Source organism: Phocoena phocoena, chromosome 16, assembly GCF_963924675.1.
Source record: "Phocoena phocoena chromosome 16, mPhoPho1.1, whole genome shotgun sequence".
In the NCBI taxonomy this organism is placed as follows: Eukaryota; Metazoa; Chordata; class Mammalia; order Artiodactyla; family Phocoenidae; genus Phocoena; species Phocoena phocoena.
Genome location: NC_089234.1, coordinates 71,033,675 through 71,052,163, shown reverse-complemented (window position 1 = coordinate 71,052,163; position 18,489 = coordinate 71,033,675).

Here is an 18,489-nt window from a genome sequence, read left to right as displayed (position 1 = left end):
ATAAGCCAAATATGATATAATTGGCTATCTTAGCACTCTCTATAAGTAGAATCATACATTATGATGTATACATTAGGATATATGTATATACATTATATATAATATCATACATTACATATAATCATACATTATATATATCTTTCTGTGACATGTCCCTTTTGTCTAATGCTGTATTAGAGTCATCCTTGTTGACACGTGTAACTGCAGTAGGTTTATCACTGCTGCTGCAGAAGGTATCATTATGTGACTGTAACAGAATCTATCCACTGTGGAGTTGTTAACTGTGCTGTTCCTGTCTACTATGAACGGTGCTGCCATGAACATTATGGCACCAGTCCTGGTACACACAGGCAAGATACTAAGGTATATACCTAGGACCATAAATGCTGGGTCATTGGGTATGTGCTCATTCAACTTACCTAGTTAATGACAAATTGTTTTCCAAAGTGATGGTACCAATTTACACTTTCTGTCGTTTGTGATTATTGACTGTGAGCTCATACTCCTTAGAAACTAATCTTTGGGAATACTTTAAGGTTTGGGTTAACAGTGCCATCTGCCAAAGAGGAATTTTAGATTGTGTCTGTCAGTTGCCTAGAGGCACTATCAACCCAAGATTATTTCTGAAATAAATGCTTGCCTTGAGGGCTTTTTGTTTTTGTTTTAAAGACAAAAACAAAAATAGATAAATTTAGACCTCAAACTGGTATGGATATGAGGGATTCCTTGTGGTTACAAATTCTCAGGGGAGATTTTTTTCTTTCTATCTGGTAACCAATTGAGACAGGCAAGTTTTTGCTCTATTCTTCTATGCGGTGGGTTTATTTCCTGGCCACCTTTTATATTGGGAGCTACACCCTTTGGGGTCCAGCTTATTGGAAGGCTCACACTAGACCGTCCACCTTGGTCTCCCGTGTCCTGTGTCTATGCAGCCAAGTAAAACTGGTCCTTGGTTTCATGTCATTTTTCACCTCTAAAGATCCCTTACCTTTGTGCCAGTTCACAGTACTCTTCAAAAGACTTATTTTTATCATTACCCTAACATCTTCACATTTTTTACAGCTGGAAATACACTTAATTTTTTTTTTTTTAAATTCACCCTGCTACTTGCCCAGTTTGGGCCCTAGCCATGTGACGCCCAGATCCGTCTAAAAACCTCCAGGAGGTAGTAGCCAGCTCGCTGTCTCTGGCTGAATATTCCAGAAGCACTGAACGCTATTCAAGAAAGTGTGAGGAGCCACTGAGAGCTCTGAGAAAATTATGACAAGGATGATAGCTGCATATTAATAAGGGTCTATTACAGGTCAGGGACTTTACTGAGCATTATATATATATTATTTTGTATCGTTATACATGCTTTATTATTATTTATTTCTTAGCAATTCAATCAAGATAGGAATCTTCATTACAAATGTGAAAAACTGAGTTTCCTAAAAGGTAAGTGACTTGCCCAAGGTCATGCAGCTAATAAGTAGGCAGCAAGAACTGAAACCCATAACTGCTTGATAATAAACCCAGGCTCTTTCCTCAACAGCAGAGGTTCTGTGGAGCCCTAGGGTTCACGAATCCTGAGGTCAAGAGTAAGGCTGAGTATAGAACTAACATATGATTCAGCAATCCCACTCCTGAGCATATGTCTGGAGAAAACCATACTTTGAAAAAATACGTGCACCCCAATGTTCATTGCGGCACTATTTACAATAGCCAGGACATGGAAGCAACCTAAATGTCCATCAATAGATGAATGGATAAAGAAAATGTGGTACATATGTACAATGGAATATTACTCAGCCATAAAAAAGAATGAAATAATGCCATTTGCAGGAACATGGATGGACCTAGAGATTATCATACTATGTGAAGTCAGAGAGAAAGACAAATATCATATGATATCATCCATATGTGGAATTTAACTAAAAAAAAATGATACAAATGAACTTATTTACAAAACAGAAACAGACTCACAGATTTCAAAAACAAATTTATGGTTACCAAAGGGGAAACATGGGTGGGAGGGATAAATGAGGAGCTTGGGATTAACATACACACACTGCCATATATAAAATAATCAACAAGGCCCTATTGTTTTGCGCAGGGAACTCTACTCAATGTTCTGTAATAACCTACATGGGTAAAGAATCTGAAAAAGAATGAATATATGTATATATAAAACTGAATCACTTCGCTGTACACCTGAAACTAACACAACATTGTAAATCAACCGTACTCCAAAAAAATTTAAAAAAAAAAGGAAAGAAAAAAAGAGTAAGGCCAAGTAAGCAGCATTCAATGTCAGCCCAAGTAGATCTACTTTTATCTGGTTTCTGTATTAATGTTTGATGACATGCTTCATTTGTAAAAATGTTTCTGCTTTTAAACCATAGCATTCAATCGATTCCTATGGCATAGCCTCTAAGGCCCTCGAAAACCTGCCCCCAACACTTCCAGCCTGAATGAAAACACAAATACTGATCTTGAGGGCAATCTAGACAGCTGACCATCCCACAAAGGCTTATGATTTCTCAACAGGCTCCGTAATTCCCCGGCACTGTGGCATCACCCACGCATCCCTTCAGCAGTCATGCTCACCGCCACCCCTCGCTCCCCTCCCCCACCGAGAGATTCAGCCACTCTACCCTAGATCCAGCTCCAATGTCACTGCATCTTTGCTATTTTCCCTGATAAACACCAGACATGACCCCTTCTCTCTCCAGACTCCTAAAGCACTTGGTTCAGCTTAGATGCCAGCTGTCGCCTCAAGATGGACTCTGTTCTCTTTTAGGCTAAGTCCACGTCCTGTGCAGAGCTGAGTTTTCTACGTGACAGACTCTCAGGAAACGCTAAATGAAGACATGCTCGTCTCTTGCTGAGTCCAGTGCTCTAACTGTTCCTTGAGAAATAAAAACCTACACTAACTTAATTGGGAAGAAAAAAAGTCTATTTCGTATCTTCTCTAGTCTCTTGCAAAGAAAGAGTCTAGTGACAGAATTAGAAGTTCCTCCAAAATTGAAGAGAAGAAGAAGGAGTGGGTCTGAGTTTATTCTGGTTTCTTCATTCACGTTGGGCACATGGCCTGATTTGTAATATGCCTGCTGGGATCACCAATGGAGCAACGTTTTTGTTTTAGGCGTAACTGTCAGAGAGAATCTGCAGGTAAAGTCAGAAAGAGAAAGACAAATACTGTATGATATCACTTATATGTGGAATCTAAAATATGGCACAAATGAACCTATCTATGAAACAGAAACAGACTCACAGACACAAAGATCAGACTTGTGGTTGCCAAGGGGGCAGGAGGTAGGGGAGGGATGAACTGGGAGTTTGGGATTAGCAGATATAAACTATACAGCATGGATAAACGACAAGGTCCTACTGTATAGCACAGGGAACTGTATTCAGTATCCTGTGACAAACCATAATGGAAAAGAACCTGAGATCTGAATCGATTTGCTGTACACCAGAAACTACCACAACATTGTAAATCAACCATACTTCAATAAAATGAATTTTTTTTAAAAAAAGAAAGAATGTGCAGGTAAAGTCTGCATTCTGTTGGCCTAATGAATCACAAGGCATTTAAGTATCCTGTATCTAACAATATGGTAACGTAACTAACAATCACTGGGCACTTATAACACACAAGGCATGTTCATTGATTGCCACATATTTATTCTCAGTGGTCTGTGAAGTCTGTGCCATTATCACCCACATTTTACAGATTAGAAAAGTCAGGTTAGGCCACTTTTCCAAAGGGCATTCTTCTAGAAACTGGCAGAGCCAGGATTAGAACTCATGCCCACCTGGTTGTAGAGCTCTGGCCTTAACCCCTAGTATCTAACGCCTTCCTTGGCTAAATGTTCCAGACGTATCAAAGAGCAAAAAGGAACTTAGAGGGCTTCCCTGGTGGCGCAGTGGTTGAGAGTCTGCCTGCCAATGCAGGGGACATGGGTTCGTGCCCCGGTCCGGGAAGATCCCACATGCCACGGAGCAGCTAGGCCCTTGAGCCATGGCTGCTAAGCCCGCACATCCAGGGCCTATGCTCCGCAACAGGCGAGGCCACAACAGTGAGGGTCCCGCATACCACAAAAAAAAAAAAAAGGAACTTAGATTCACTAAGATAAGAAGGAAAGAAACAGCAGCAACATTTATTTAGCGTCACAGGAGAGGCAGGCAAGCACTCGGCTAGACACTGCTCATGGATGAACTTATTTCAGGATCCTGAACGTCTGATACTTCTGTGCTTTCAAGGAGAAGACAGAAGCTCAAGAAGCTGTATAATCTTCCACACCACACAGCATTGGAACGAGAATTCAGATTCAGGTCTGTGTGATGTCACCTCCAGGGAAGTACAGCTAGAGCGTGCGAACTGTTCTTTTAACCAGGCTCCCTCGCTCACCATTCCTTCTGTCCAACAGGACTGATGCCCAAACACAGGAGACCTTTCCCACACCCACCTGCTCCTACAAGTAAGTCGATTGTGTTTTTTTCCTCTACCATGTTTATGTCAGTTGTTCTGGATGTTATCATCATGTAACTTAATTAGGTATTATTCAAGCTGTGAAACAGTATATAGAGAAAGAGTATTTTTATGCAAACGAAATTAAATGCTTTGGAAAGACTCATTAGAAAGACGTTCCTAAAAATGTCGCTGCTGAGTCAGATATAGATGACATGACTGGAAAGGAGGATAATACAAATCAGAAAAATTCGGAAAAACTCTGAAGTCAGATTACATTAGTTTCTAGCTTTCCTTTAAAGACAGCGAACCTGAGACTCGCAGAAAAAGTGTGGGGAGTCATGGGAGGACAACCTCCCAGTCAGCGGCTCTGCGCTCAGAAAACAGTCCTCATCTTCACCTCCCACATTTGGCAAATGGATGTATTGATACATTTATGTGGCTTCAGATAAAAATCGAATGTTCAACAAATATGAATAACTTTACGATTCCTGGCTACTAACCATTTAAAAAAATTAACCCAAGAACTACTGCTATATAAAAAGGCCTTCTAAACAAACTTACAGCTACCATAGATGAAAGGGTTGGGGGAGGGATAAATTGGGAGAGTGGGATTGACACATACACACTACTATATATAAATTAGATACTAATAAGCACCTACTGTAGAGCACAAGGAACTCTACTCAGTGCTCTGTAATGGCCTATATGGGAAAAGAATCTAAAAAAGACTGTATATGTGTAACGGATTCACTTTGCTGTACAGCAGAAACTAACACAACAGTGTAAATCAACTACACTGCAGTAAGAAGATTAAAAAATGACATCTGCTTCCCCAAAATAAAAAGATTCTTTTATCTTAAAAAATAAAAGGCCTTCTATTTGACCATGTTTTCTACTTCTCAGAAAGATTCCAAGACACCTCTAATAAAGCTTCTTCCAATAAAAATCTCCGTAAGTAATAATCTCTCATCTAGGCGACCAGATCCAACAGACCACATTGCCTGGTTTCTGATCACACATCAGAAAATATGGCCCAGGAAGAGCACAATTTTCCAAACTTCTCATATTGGATGTACTAATATAAATGTGAATGGCAGTACCAGTGTATTTATGCAGACATACCCAGAAAGTCAATCTATCTGTTTTCTTAAATCCACATGGTTTACCTCACTGGGAGGTTGTGCTGAAAGCGAAATCCACAAGTCTGGGTCTTAAAGTCATAAATATCTTTACTATTAAAACACATCTTCAAAGCGGCTGTTCCATCGTTTATTCCATCACCAGGATTAAGAGTCCATATGCAAAAAAGGGTTCAATACCCAGCAGTTAAGGAGTAATGCCTACTTGGCCTCTACCTTAAGGATGCAGTTATGGCTTTCAATGACCTGGAGGCAGCACGTGGAGTGAGAATTCATAGAACCTGCAGCAGATGATAAAGCCCGTAGAAGCTCCCTGAGAAAAGCATTTCTGCATCCTGGATACAGGTGGGAAAAGAGGTAAGAGGAGGCGGCAGGACTTCAACAGGGGACTTAGTCAGTGGAGACGAGAAGGAGGGAGCAGTGGCCAGAGATTCAGAAATGGAATGGTTGAAAAAATGGTGAGTAGACGATCTCTACTGAAAAGGACAGTCCCCTGAGGAGAATAGCCAAGGAAAGGTTCACAAAAGGTTTGGAATGGCAGATAAATCTGATTTAACTTCACCCTAAAGATACCAGGAGAGAATGAGGGTTTTAGAGAGTGAAAAGGAGTCATTAAATCTATCTTTTAGCCCAACAAGATGGCAGATTAGAGTGTGGTGGGGGAAATGAAGACAAAAAGATCTGTAGGTCAATGGTTGTCAATCTACCATGCTTCAAGGATCTCCAGGAGAAGATTAAAAAGAAACAGTCAAACCACTTAGGTCCCAACCAGAGATTCAACTGTCTGAGATGGGACATTTTGATAAACACAACTCAAGTGATTCTAATACACAGATGGAGGTGAGCACCACTGAATTAGGTTGCTGTAAAAATATGGCTCTATTGATTTGGAGATTTGGGGGAGGGGACAGCAGATAGAACGGAAAAGAAGGGAGTGCTATGAGAGGCCTTTTGAAGGTCTGCTGACCAACTTTTAATTTCATGTAAAAGATTAAATTCTCAACGCTGAATTTGTAAATTTTGGCTTTCATGTTTGCCTCTTGTCCCCTTTTTCTTACTCTTCTGTGGCCCCCCTTTTTGAAGCAAACTTTTACAGGCAGAAATGAAAGCTATGAAGCTTTTCTTGGCAGCATTAGCAGTAATTTTTGATGGATAAAGTAATACAGATTTGCAAATTCTTCTCAATCAGGAAGTAGACTTACACAGTGTCACGGCTTGCTTATCAAGAACCCAAAATCCTCTATGGCATTGCTCCTTAATTAGTGATTTCAGCGTCAGTTACAGTTTTGAAATAGACATGGAGCTGCTTTGTGGAACTTCTCAAAATCCACACCCAGAGTGTTTACCTGGAATAAAACCATGTTCAATGGAAACAAATCGAGTGACTCGAGAGTCACATCCTTCTGCGTTTCAGGCTTTGAGATCAGATATGGGGTCGTGGTGCTTCCAAGCACATGAGGTGGGGAGAGAGTGACAAGGGATGGATTTTTTTCTCACTAGATTGGAGCAGAATCACTGCTTATACCCTGGATGATAGCCATTCAGATAGTACCCATTCAAAGTTTCCAGTGACTTTAGAGTATGATATTATGTGCTGATATTTCATAAGTATTTTACACAGTGATCTAATTTCTGACCAGTTTCAAAAGAATGCGACCAATTGCGCAACTTAAAACAACTGTGACTTTCATGCAACAGTCTGCCCCCTGTCAATAAAAACCTCGGACTTTTGGGAGACTGGTTTTTCCTTTTTTCCCCCCAAAGGGGTATTATGTCAGCAAGTAGATCCGTTTTAGGTGTGTGTTTGGAGGTGGGGTATAGGGATATTAAACAAAGGGAAATTATGTGTGTGTCTTTTGCATGGCAAGTATTTGGAAAAACTTGAAACCTTTTATTTAGGGAAGACCTGTGGTTATTAAGATTTCATTCTTTTTTGGGAATTTGCTGGCGGTCCAGTGGTTAGGGCTCTGTGTTTCCACTGCAGGGGGCACGGGTTCGATCCCTGGTCAGGGAACTAAGATCCTGCATGCCACACAGCCAAAAAAAAAAAAAAAAAAAAAAAAAGTTTTCATTCTTTGTTATTTAACTGCTACCTAGTTATTGGAAATAAACCAGCATTTTCCATCCATAAAGCGGGAAGAGGAGGAATACAAGGGGCTGGGGGCTTACCCAGTAAGGAGAAGGCTCCTAAAGGCTATCTACATTTGTAATCATCACTATCAAAACGACCCCAAGTGCAAGGGGCTGCCGCCACAGATTCCTCTGATCGCTACAAGGCTGCCTTTGTTTGTAGGGATTTTGCTTGGAAGTAACGTCAGTTCATCCCTGAAAATGAGGTCACTGTCCCCTAACACATGTTAGGCATGGTTAGCATCTTTTCACTGGGACCTCTGCCAGGGAGGCCCCTGCTGTTGTACATTTCAAACCTGCCAGGGCGTCTGCACACAGTAGCCCCTCTGAAACTGAAAGGCAAGACAGCATTCCTACCTTTATCTTTAGGTAGAGGGGAATGGGAATCCTTTAAAAAAATAAATGCAGTGCCGGCAGGCTTTTGTTTTTATAAAGGCAGTGGGTTTTTTTGTTTTTTTTGTTTTACAGATTTACCTTGCCGTGCCGATAAATCCACTCTCATCAAGTGTGTCTATTACGATCTGGTTTACATCAAGAAGAAGACCCAGAATACAGGCCCCTTATGATATCTTTGCTCACCCAGAATTCAGAGCCCTAAAAATTCTCCTGGAGACTGATTAGAAATGAAAATAAATACAGAGAGGAAAGATGTTTCTCATAGAAAAGAAGAAGCACGTCAGTTATCGGTGGTGGGCGAGTGGGTACTTCCAATATTCCTCAACGTAAGGTTGATTCTATTCAGCTGTAGAACAGGATTTATTTCAGTTTGTCTGAAGTTTTCTGAGAATACAAAGTAGGATTTAAAGAGCCAGTTTCACCTGCCTCCCAAGGGATATAAAACCATATGTGTCAGGGGAGGAGAGTTTTCTATGTCTTCATAACATGAGGGCAATACAGTAATCTTTTGTCCTGATTTGTACTAGCTTGGAGCAGAATTTCAAATCATTTGGACTTAAAACTTTCATTTAAATAAATTTCCTCACACAGTAGAAGCTGTACGTTCTCTGAGTGTGCTGGAGACACAGATTATGTCCTAACACTATTATGTGTTAGGGAGAAACCATAAATAATGTTAGGAAATTGATAGAGTAGAATGACTTGACTAAATGATAGGTGAGTCCCCACTTTCCCTAAAAGCTCCCTGATACTACATGATGTGAAAGCACTCTTACAGCTCATGGTAAATAAATGGTTTATTTCCTCAGTGAATAAAAACGGAAAAGCGGTAATGAAAGTTCTATTGTAGCCAGAATACTTCACACAAGTCGTGGAACGAGGTATAGCTCTTTATCCAAAATACTTTTGAAGTTTTAAACGCAAACCAAATGAACTCTTCATTCCATTCAAGGACGTTGTAGGACAGGGTGAGTCAGTCTTGACTCACATCAGAGTGAAGGTATACCACAGGGATATGTTACCTTAAGATTTAAAATATTTATCTCTGGTTATTCTGAAACAATAAACATCCAAATAAATAAGTAAGCCTGGGAAATAGCCACAGATGGAAAGATAATTTCTGCAAAGTCTGTTTTGCAGGTATATTCATTACCAGGCTTGTTTGATATCTCTGCTATGTTTAGACATGTTTCTGGTTATCCCTTGGGACAAAGAAGCACTAGAGAAACGGTAACACATTGTTTGGAAGAAAAACAAGCCTATCCGCAGCTCTCTCAGCACTCAGCAGTTCAGAATATAGAACAGCCCTGCAGAATTTCCTTTTTTTTTTTTTTCCTATATTCATTCACAAAGATGGAACATTACTATGAGGAAGATTTAGTCCTTTTGGAAATTTTAATCATCTTATTTCAGGGAATTATTTTCCCCATTGACTTAAAACAAGAATGCAATGGAAGATTGCATAAAATAGTTAGCTGTTCCTGTTGGTTTGTAACATGTCCGTTTTGTAGATGTCAGGCTCTCTAAAGTATGACCAAATGCCGTTTTCCATTTGTTAGGCAGAAGGTGAGTGCTGAATAAAAAGTATATAGAGCCACTCGGGCTCTTAAAATTTCTTATTATCAGTCATTCCTTCCTCCTTTCTTGCTGTGCTTGATCTAGTTCATCTGTCTCAATTATTTCCCATGTGAACTTGTCTTTTAAGAAATTCGTTTTTGCTCTCCCACGAGTGAGGCTACCTATAAAATACTTGATGCATAATCTGTACTTCATTGTTCATTTTGGGAAGTGGCCGTCTTACACGAGCAGGCTGCGCCACCCCGGGAACGATCAGTTGACATGTATCTCATTGCGCCTTCGTTTACAATTGTGTTACAGCATGAGTGTCGTTTATGTACGTGCCCTTGACTGACCTCAACAATATTTACTAAATCTCAGGACACATAGCCCTGAACTAGTACACTGGTAAGCAAAGATTTAATATATGGATGATTAAATCTTAGTCTTAAGAAATAGCTTTGCTTTGTATTAACAATAACAACGAAAAAGGTACATTTCTGTTGTTGTTATTTTTTGCACACATCTTGTTTTTTGGCGTTAGGTAGAGGTCACCATATCATCTCTACTGTATAAAGAGGAAGCTGAAGCAAAAGCAGGCACGATTTGCTTAATTAGTTAGAAAATTGCTGAAAATAGAATTTAAGATTTCTGAATTTAATGTTCTCCCCATTACCTCATGGTTCAAGAGCAAGAATGAATTTGTGCACAGTTTTATGGTTTGAACTACAGGGAAAAGACTTGGCTGAAGATTTTCCTGCCAGACTCCTAAGATGAATGGGATTTCCAAGGTCACCTAGTCCAGCCTCTCCATCCCCAGCCTCCCATCCACATTGCAACTCTCCCTACACAGCCATCCTGAGGATGCTATCAGGTACAACAATGCATCTCACCAGTGTGACCCCACGCCTCACAGACAAGGAGGGCTAAAAACAACAGACAAATCTGTCTCTTTAGACGTCAGATGAAGCTGCTCTATGACCCAGTGGTATAGTATTATGCAGTTAAAATCTGGGAGTCTGTGGGCACCTTTATTTACAAAACAAATACCAGGTTGTTGCACACCTTGGCTCAACAACAACGATGATGACAAATTGCAGAGTCCCTTAGAAATGCACCTTGTAATACTAAGATATCGCCGCTTACCATTCAGGAAACACAGAGCAGTTACTTCTGGCATCACACGTGGTGGATTATATAAAATACATCAAATGTTTGGGATTTTTCCATTTATTTGGTATGTTATGAATCAGAACGAGGATGTCAGGGCTTCATACCTAAGGATCCTTATTATGTAGGAGGTATTGGCACAAGTCCTAAAATATTTAATCCAGGGAACTATTCACATTTTAAATACAACAACTGAAAACAGTGATAAGCAAATATTGGTCTAGGTATCAGGAGAAAAGAGAAAGCATTTACCGAGGAGATGAACATTTTCCCGACAGTTTTTTGTTGTTGTTGCTTTTTGGAGATCAGGAAATAAATCGCTAGGTTTTTAGTGTGGATAGACAATGTTGCCAACATAAATAACTATTTTCTTCCAGTGCATAAATGTACTTTATATGGAGGGCGTCAGCCAGGAAGTCACAATACGCTGGACTTTGCTTCCCGGTCAGATAATTAGAGGCCTGGGGTTGAAAGCCCAGAGGAATTGAAGGATGAGGCCCAGAACACCAGAGGGAGAGGAGGCGTTAGCTAGTGAGAGGAAGGGTTCTTGAATTTAGCATCCTAAAATGTTGCGTACCAGCTGGTGCAGCTGGAACCTTGCTGGTATGTGAAACTATCTGCCTTTTTTCAGGATCCTTGCAGGGAGGATGTTTCATACTGATTCTTTTTAAAACCAATATACTGAAATGCTATTGTTCTTTTCCATTTTAACTTTTCATTCCTACTTGAGTCTATGATCAACAAAGACAGCTAACTAAGTTCTTATATGAATGAATAAAATTTAAAAATAAGGTTAAGTCACTAGTGAAGTCAAAGCTAGCTAGCTGGCGAGATAGATAGAGTTGGGATTCTTAAATATTCTTCAAGTGACATTTACGTTTTTCCAGGACAAGATTTGTAATTAAAAGACGTAACATCTTTACACTGAATGCAATAAAAGGGAAGAGAGAGAGAAAGCAAGTGGTGCTCGGATGTCCCAAAGATCTTTTTAAAAGTACAACGAAAACACGTGGTAAAGACAAAGAAGGATTTTTTGGTTTTTTTTTACTATATAAAGTGAAACATGTAAGAATAGACTTTATTCCAAAGTTAAGTACCCAATGGAATGTGTAGTCATAAGTAGTTACAACATGGTACGAGACTTCGAAATGTCTCCTACCAACATTATATATAACATTATATATAATGTTATATATTAATATAATATAATAATATAATATATATTATATATATAATAATAATATAATATAAAATTTTATATATAATGTTATATTATAATCTAACAGCTAAGACATACTACATGGATCCTGGGAAGGATGGCTCATGTTTAAGGAGCTGCCCTTCATGTAGAAGATAAAGGTACTAAGTCAGGGATAGCATGTCATACGTGTTTTTTAAGTGTTTGGAGTGAGATCTAACCTAATTCATCCGTTCCTATCAGCAAGTCAATATATTTTGATGATTTCAGAATTCAGACTCCGGAGCCAAAATGCCTCAGTACTGAATCTGGCTCTACAATGTACAAACAGTGTGACACTGGATGAGATACTTAAACACACTGTAGCTCAGTTTCCTCATCTATAAAATGAGAATAGCAATAAAATTTAACTTGTAGGGCTGTCGATAAGATTAAGGGAGATGATATATGCAAAGCAGTTAGAAATAGCCTGGCGCACAGATGGCCCTCAATTAATGTTATCCACAATTACCATTTAAAAAAGTTTTTTAAAGTTAAGTTTTTAGCTTGCTTGGCCGTGGCTATGACCATGAGAGCCAAGTGAACATAACTGGTCACAAAGGAACTAAACTCATAAATTGACCTGATTTGATCAATGCCTCAGCAACTCAGCTAAGCATACAAACCAGGCCAGAGAATGTCCACAGTGCCTTCTGCCTACAGCAGTGCTTATCGAACTTGTTTGTCTCTGGGTCCCTTTCCACTCTTAAATATTATGAGAATCCCAAAGAGCTTTTGACTAATAGGGCTATAATTTATACTACTGACCATATTAGAAGATAAAACTGAGAAACAAATGTTTACTAATTTTATTTTGAAAGGACACGTTTCTTACCTGGTCACATAAAATATATACCTCATGAAAAGTACCTAGACTTTCCAAAACAAACCAAAAGGTGAGAAGACTGGTAGTGCTTTGCAGTTTTGCAAATCTCTTTAATGTCTGACAGTAGAAGACACATTCTTATATCTACTTGAGCATTCAATCTTTGGCCATGTGTTGTTTTGGTTCAAGTATGCAAAGGAAATCTGGCCTCAAAGAATAATGTAGTTAGAAAAGGAGGGACCTCATAGGTGCTCTTCTGGAAGGGTGCAGGGACACCCAGGGGTTCCTGGACCAACTTTGAGAATGGCTGGTCTATGGCTAAGTTGTCAAAGACTTACTTCATGGTACCAAGGACTACCACCTCCTAACAGGATAATATGGGCAAGAGCCACGAATGAGCAGGGAGGCAAGGCCTAAATAAATTCAGCGCTGCTATTTTCACAAAGTACAGACTGGGATCACTCTAATCGCTGCCTATTTATTGCCTTTCGGCTACCTTACTTCACCCCTCTTCCTAGATAGGGTCTTTCCAAGGGGCCACTGTCCACACACTCCAAATACTTTGATGCTACTACACTTTCTCAGTGGATAACACAGTCCTCAGAATGTCAACTTAACATTGTTGGAAGCGACACGTGAGAAACAACACATCCTATTGCACGTGGTGCCACCATATCAGAACGACAGTGTGAAAATTCTTTATAGAAACTTTGTCCTCGTGTAAGTGCAGCTCTAGATACCAATCCTGTATTCTGGGAAACTTCTGGACTGGAAAAAGCAGTCTCATTTTGGTCACTAAGACGGAAAGTTAACAAGTACACTTTTCTGCTTAAAATATTGAAACATCTAAGAAAATTGCCCTTATTATAAGACTAAATGGTGGCTAGAAGGCCAAACATTATTTTAAATCTAATTTATGAAAAATTTCTGGCTCCTTTTCAGCTATGTAACTAATACCAAGCTTACTTTCAATTTAATTCAATATTCTTTTGAAGAGAAGCTACACTCTTCAGAGATGAAGAATTGTTTACAAAATTCTAACAAGTTATTTATTGAGCGTTTAATATGTGCCAAACTCTGGGGATCAAAAGATGAGTAAGACAGTCCGTTTAAAAAGTTACAGTGTTTAAAAAAAAAAGTTAGTGTTATTTAAAGTATAAGTTATCTTTGTGCTTTCTTAGTGCTTTCGAAATATGACAGAATGATCATTGAATTACAGAGCCTTGCAAATCAATAATATATCAGGCTGATGCTGAGTTAGAACATAATATAATAAAGAATTCAAGACTAAAGAAAACTGAAGCATACCCAGATTTTACAAAGCAGGATTTAACATTATTGACTTTTCCTACTTTTTAAATGGTCACATCACTCACTTGCCACTTGGCCAAAGAAAAATGGCATTTATTTCCCAGTATTATTCTCTGGAGATAAGTGTCTCTCTTGAACATCTACACACATCTATACCTTCATTTCATAGAATAGTAAAAAGGGGCTGCTAAAACAAAAAAGTTAGAATTCTTTATAGACTTTTATGCTTAAAAATGATTACTTAGTAATTGTAGATGTGTCCCTGATATATTCTGAAATTTGTTATATAATCTAATAATATATTTATCAACAGTCTAATTAGATGGTATAGTTTAATTTTTATTACTAGCTTTTGCAATATATTCTGGGGACCATAATGAAAAGAAAATATAACAAATAAATATTTGCATTAGGATAAAAGAGTTGGCAAATGTATTTTGCTTTGTGACTAAAAAGGCCTTAACATTATAAAGAGAATGACTGTTTAAAAAGACATGACAGTTAGATTTTAAATTCTTTTGTTTAATAAATGTTGCTTAAACTTGGTTATTGCCCAAATTTATAACTGAGAAGTAGTATTTCTGTATCATCACACAGAAGAAAACAAATTTAATTGATAAGTAAATATCATACTTACTACAAAACTAAAAATTTTCAAGTTGATATAAGAAACTATATAGTCTCAGCAGTAAAAAGATAGGTTTTGTGATTCCTTTAAGTTTGATTATATAAATTTTCCTACTTGCCCCCAAATTCCTAAAGTGAAAATCATCAACAATAAAGTTAGGGATTCTCCTAATAGATAAATATGTATTTATTAATGGATTACTGAAAACCAGATATACGAAATAGAACACATCCAAGTTGGAAGATGGAAAATAAAATAATACCAAGAATTTCTATAAAGTACCTTTATAGGATTTAAAAATAATTCACAGCTATTGAAAGATCTTTTCATTAACTGCCTCTAAAATGCACAATAAAATTGTATTAAATTTGAGCTTTGCTCAATATTAGAATCTAGATTTTTTTTTTTTGGCATGAGCATGATTTAAGAGTTAAAGTTTAAGAGTTAATTTTTCATCAATCATTTATGGCAAAATGAGTTCTTCCATAAAGGCTTGATTATTAGCAACCCATGAGAATTTCTAAACTTGGTAAATGTACACATATATCTACACTTTTAAAAGTTTTGTGCTGCAAATGTTTTACAATAAGAAGTTGTCAAATCCCTGGAAGTTTCTCCTAAAACACGACTAAGCAATCTCGTAGAAAAGCTCTAAAAAGTACTACAGAAACTATAAGCCAAACAGAAGGAGCAAAAGAGGTGTTAATGATCATTTGGGAAAAATGTAATTATCTACTATACCCTTTTCGCAAGGACTTGATCCATAGTTCAGCTCCTGCAGATGCACTGTTCAGCCTTCAAGACAGAGATGAAACCAGGAGATGAATAATTCTTATTCATTGTCCAACTAAGCCCAGTCCAGCAAGAGTACGTATTGAAACGGGACTTCTGTGTGATCTCTAGCAGGTCAGCAGCCTTCCAGAGTCACTGCTTAGGGCAGGGTAATTTCAAATTCAGCCTGTCATTTTATTACACGTTTTTTTCAACAGCATGCCCACCGAAACAGAAAATGCTGCACATATGGGCTGAGATCAAATGCTTTCACCATTCAGTTGATATATTCTGATATGAGGCAGAAAGAAAGATGGTCTGCTTTTATTGATTTTTTCCTTTCAGATCTCAGATCTTTGTTTTTTAACTTAACTTATTAATTAATTCACAAAAGGCCCAAGTTTTTCAGGTACGTGCTTTAAGATCTGTGATATTTGCACTGGGTTCAAAGCTTCCTCGCAATTAGTATTCCTCAAAGCCGAGTCTCGCTAGGTAATCAGCAAACGTCATTATGATTATATGTAAAGTTTTCAGTTTCACAGCTAATGGAACAGAATGCATATCGAAAATTCAACCTTCAATATAGCTCATCATTTTTGACGGGTGAGTTGATTATTTAAAAAAAATTTTTTTTATTAGAGTATAATTGCTTTACAATGTTGTGTTAGTTTCTGCTGTCAAAGGAAGTGAATCACCTATATGTATACATATATACCCCTCCCTCTCGGACCTCACTCCCTCCCAGCCCATCCCACCCATCTAGGTCATCACAAAGCAACGAGCTGAGCCTCCTTTGCAGGTTCCCACTAGCTATCTATTTTACACATGGTAGTGTATATATGTCCATCCTAACCTCCCAATTCATCTCACCCTTCCCTTCCCACTCTGTGTCCACCCATCCATTCTCTATGTCTGTGTCTCTCTTCCTGCCCTGCAAATAGGTTCATCTGTACCATTTTTCTAGATTCCACATATATGCATAAATATATGATGAGCTGATTATTTTTAGAGTGACATAACAGGATTTTTAGGACTCACCTGCCAATATGCTTATATTACTAGTAAATTACAATTGATGCCAGGAATGCATGAACATTTATATCTTTATTCTGAATCTCAGTGTTTAATCTAGAAAGGCCTTTCTCTGAGGCACACAGAATGTTTGCAAAGTCTCACTCAAATTAAAATCTCATAAATGTCTACTCTGGAGTACAGTGACTTTCCATAAAGATCATGAAAGAATACTCTTTGCTAAAAGATTAATCTATCTTTAAGAATACCAAGATTCAAACTGAATCCATTTAATATAATGTTCCAAGTTGGGAGAGACTTCTCTGAATTGCTTTTTGCAGCACTAAGAAATGACAGTTCTTTTCTCAAAACCATTAGCATGTCTGTCTGCCTGAGGTTGGATCTAGCACCAATGTCCTCATTTTCATGATTTCTTCTTCTAGTCATTATGAGTATTTTATACAAAATGCTCATCTTACGCTCAGGATTGAATATATTGTATTAATAGTAAATACTTCTCCCTTCTATTCATAGTACATGTGTATTCTCATGGTTAAACTGGCACTAACTGAAAAGACACAGGTAGAAACAAGAGATCACATGAAATCCTGAACTCTGCCATGATCTAAAAAGAATTTTATGAATCCCTCAGAATCAAGTATGTCAAAATTTTATAAACATAAACCAAATATCAACCCCCTTTTCCCATATAGTATCCCGTAAGGGGAAATGGCTTACTATGCTAATTCTTTAAAATTAAATGAGATGACTTATTTATACCCATGTGCAATTCTATTAAAAAACAATAAAATTACATTTCCAACCTCCAAGTGACATCCTCCATCTACTATTTACATGCGTTTCAAAAACAGATTTTAACTCCATGTTTCTCTCCCGACTGTAAAAGACCATCCTTCCCCTTGTAATTAATACACCAGAAAAGGCTGAGTTTCAAAGCTCTCAGATTTCTCTTGAGAAAAGTCTGACAATTTAAACCTTCTTACATTCCCGGGTCCACTAGGCCCTTCCTGCACCCCGAATCGCCCACCAGCTTTTTGCATTTCAATAAGCGTCCTCTTGAGACGGACCTGAGCTGAGTACACTCCAAATTATATCAGAGGCAAAACATACCTAGAATCCAGACCTCAGCAAAACAGAAAGAAAGGACAGCCCATTGTCCCTGCCCCACACACACGGAACTCAGGCAATCCACAGTGCAGAGAGGCAAGCTTCCTTCCTATCTGCCCACAAACATTTTGTAAAAAGGCACAACCATTCCGGCCCAAACGGCACTTCTGTAAAGAAAATGCATTTCATTTGGAAACCGTATATGCTTACTTGTTCTGGGAAGCTCTCTCCCTCTTCCACTGCCATTCTCTGTGGCCAAGTATGAAACCTGATAACTCAATTAGTTAACACTTTGGACAGAGCATCGCGTCTAAAAATATCTGCCTTGGGAAACGTAAAGATTTTCCCTACCTCCTAGTAAGGAGGTCGGAGCTGGTCAGAATACTCTTAACTGTTGAAACGAAGGGTGGGCGGAGGAGAGAACGGATGATGTCTTGGTCCTTACAAACAATCTAGTACCTCCCAGCATTCCTCACGGACTTACCATATCTGTGGCTTGCAGTCGAGCTGTGTGTATTTAGTCATGATATGGGGATACCGAAAATAGCAGGGCAATCAGCTGGGAGTGTACCCTGGCTGCTGGGAATCACTCATGAAACCAGCTTTTGTCATTCTGCTTATCAGGGATTCACTCAGGCCTGCCCTTTACTATTGGGCTTTTGAAACTTTTCATTTCTTTTGCTGCATTAGCTTCACTCTTGAATATGTGGATGAGTGTATACACAC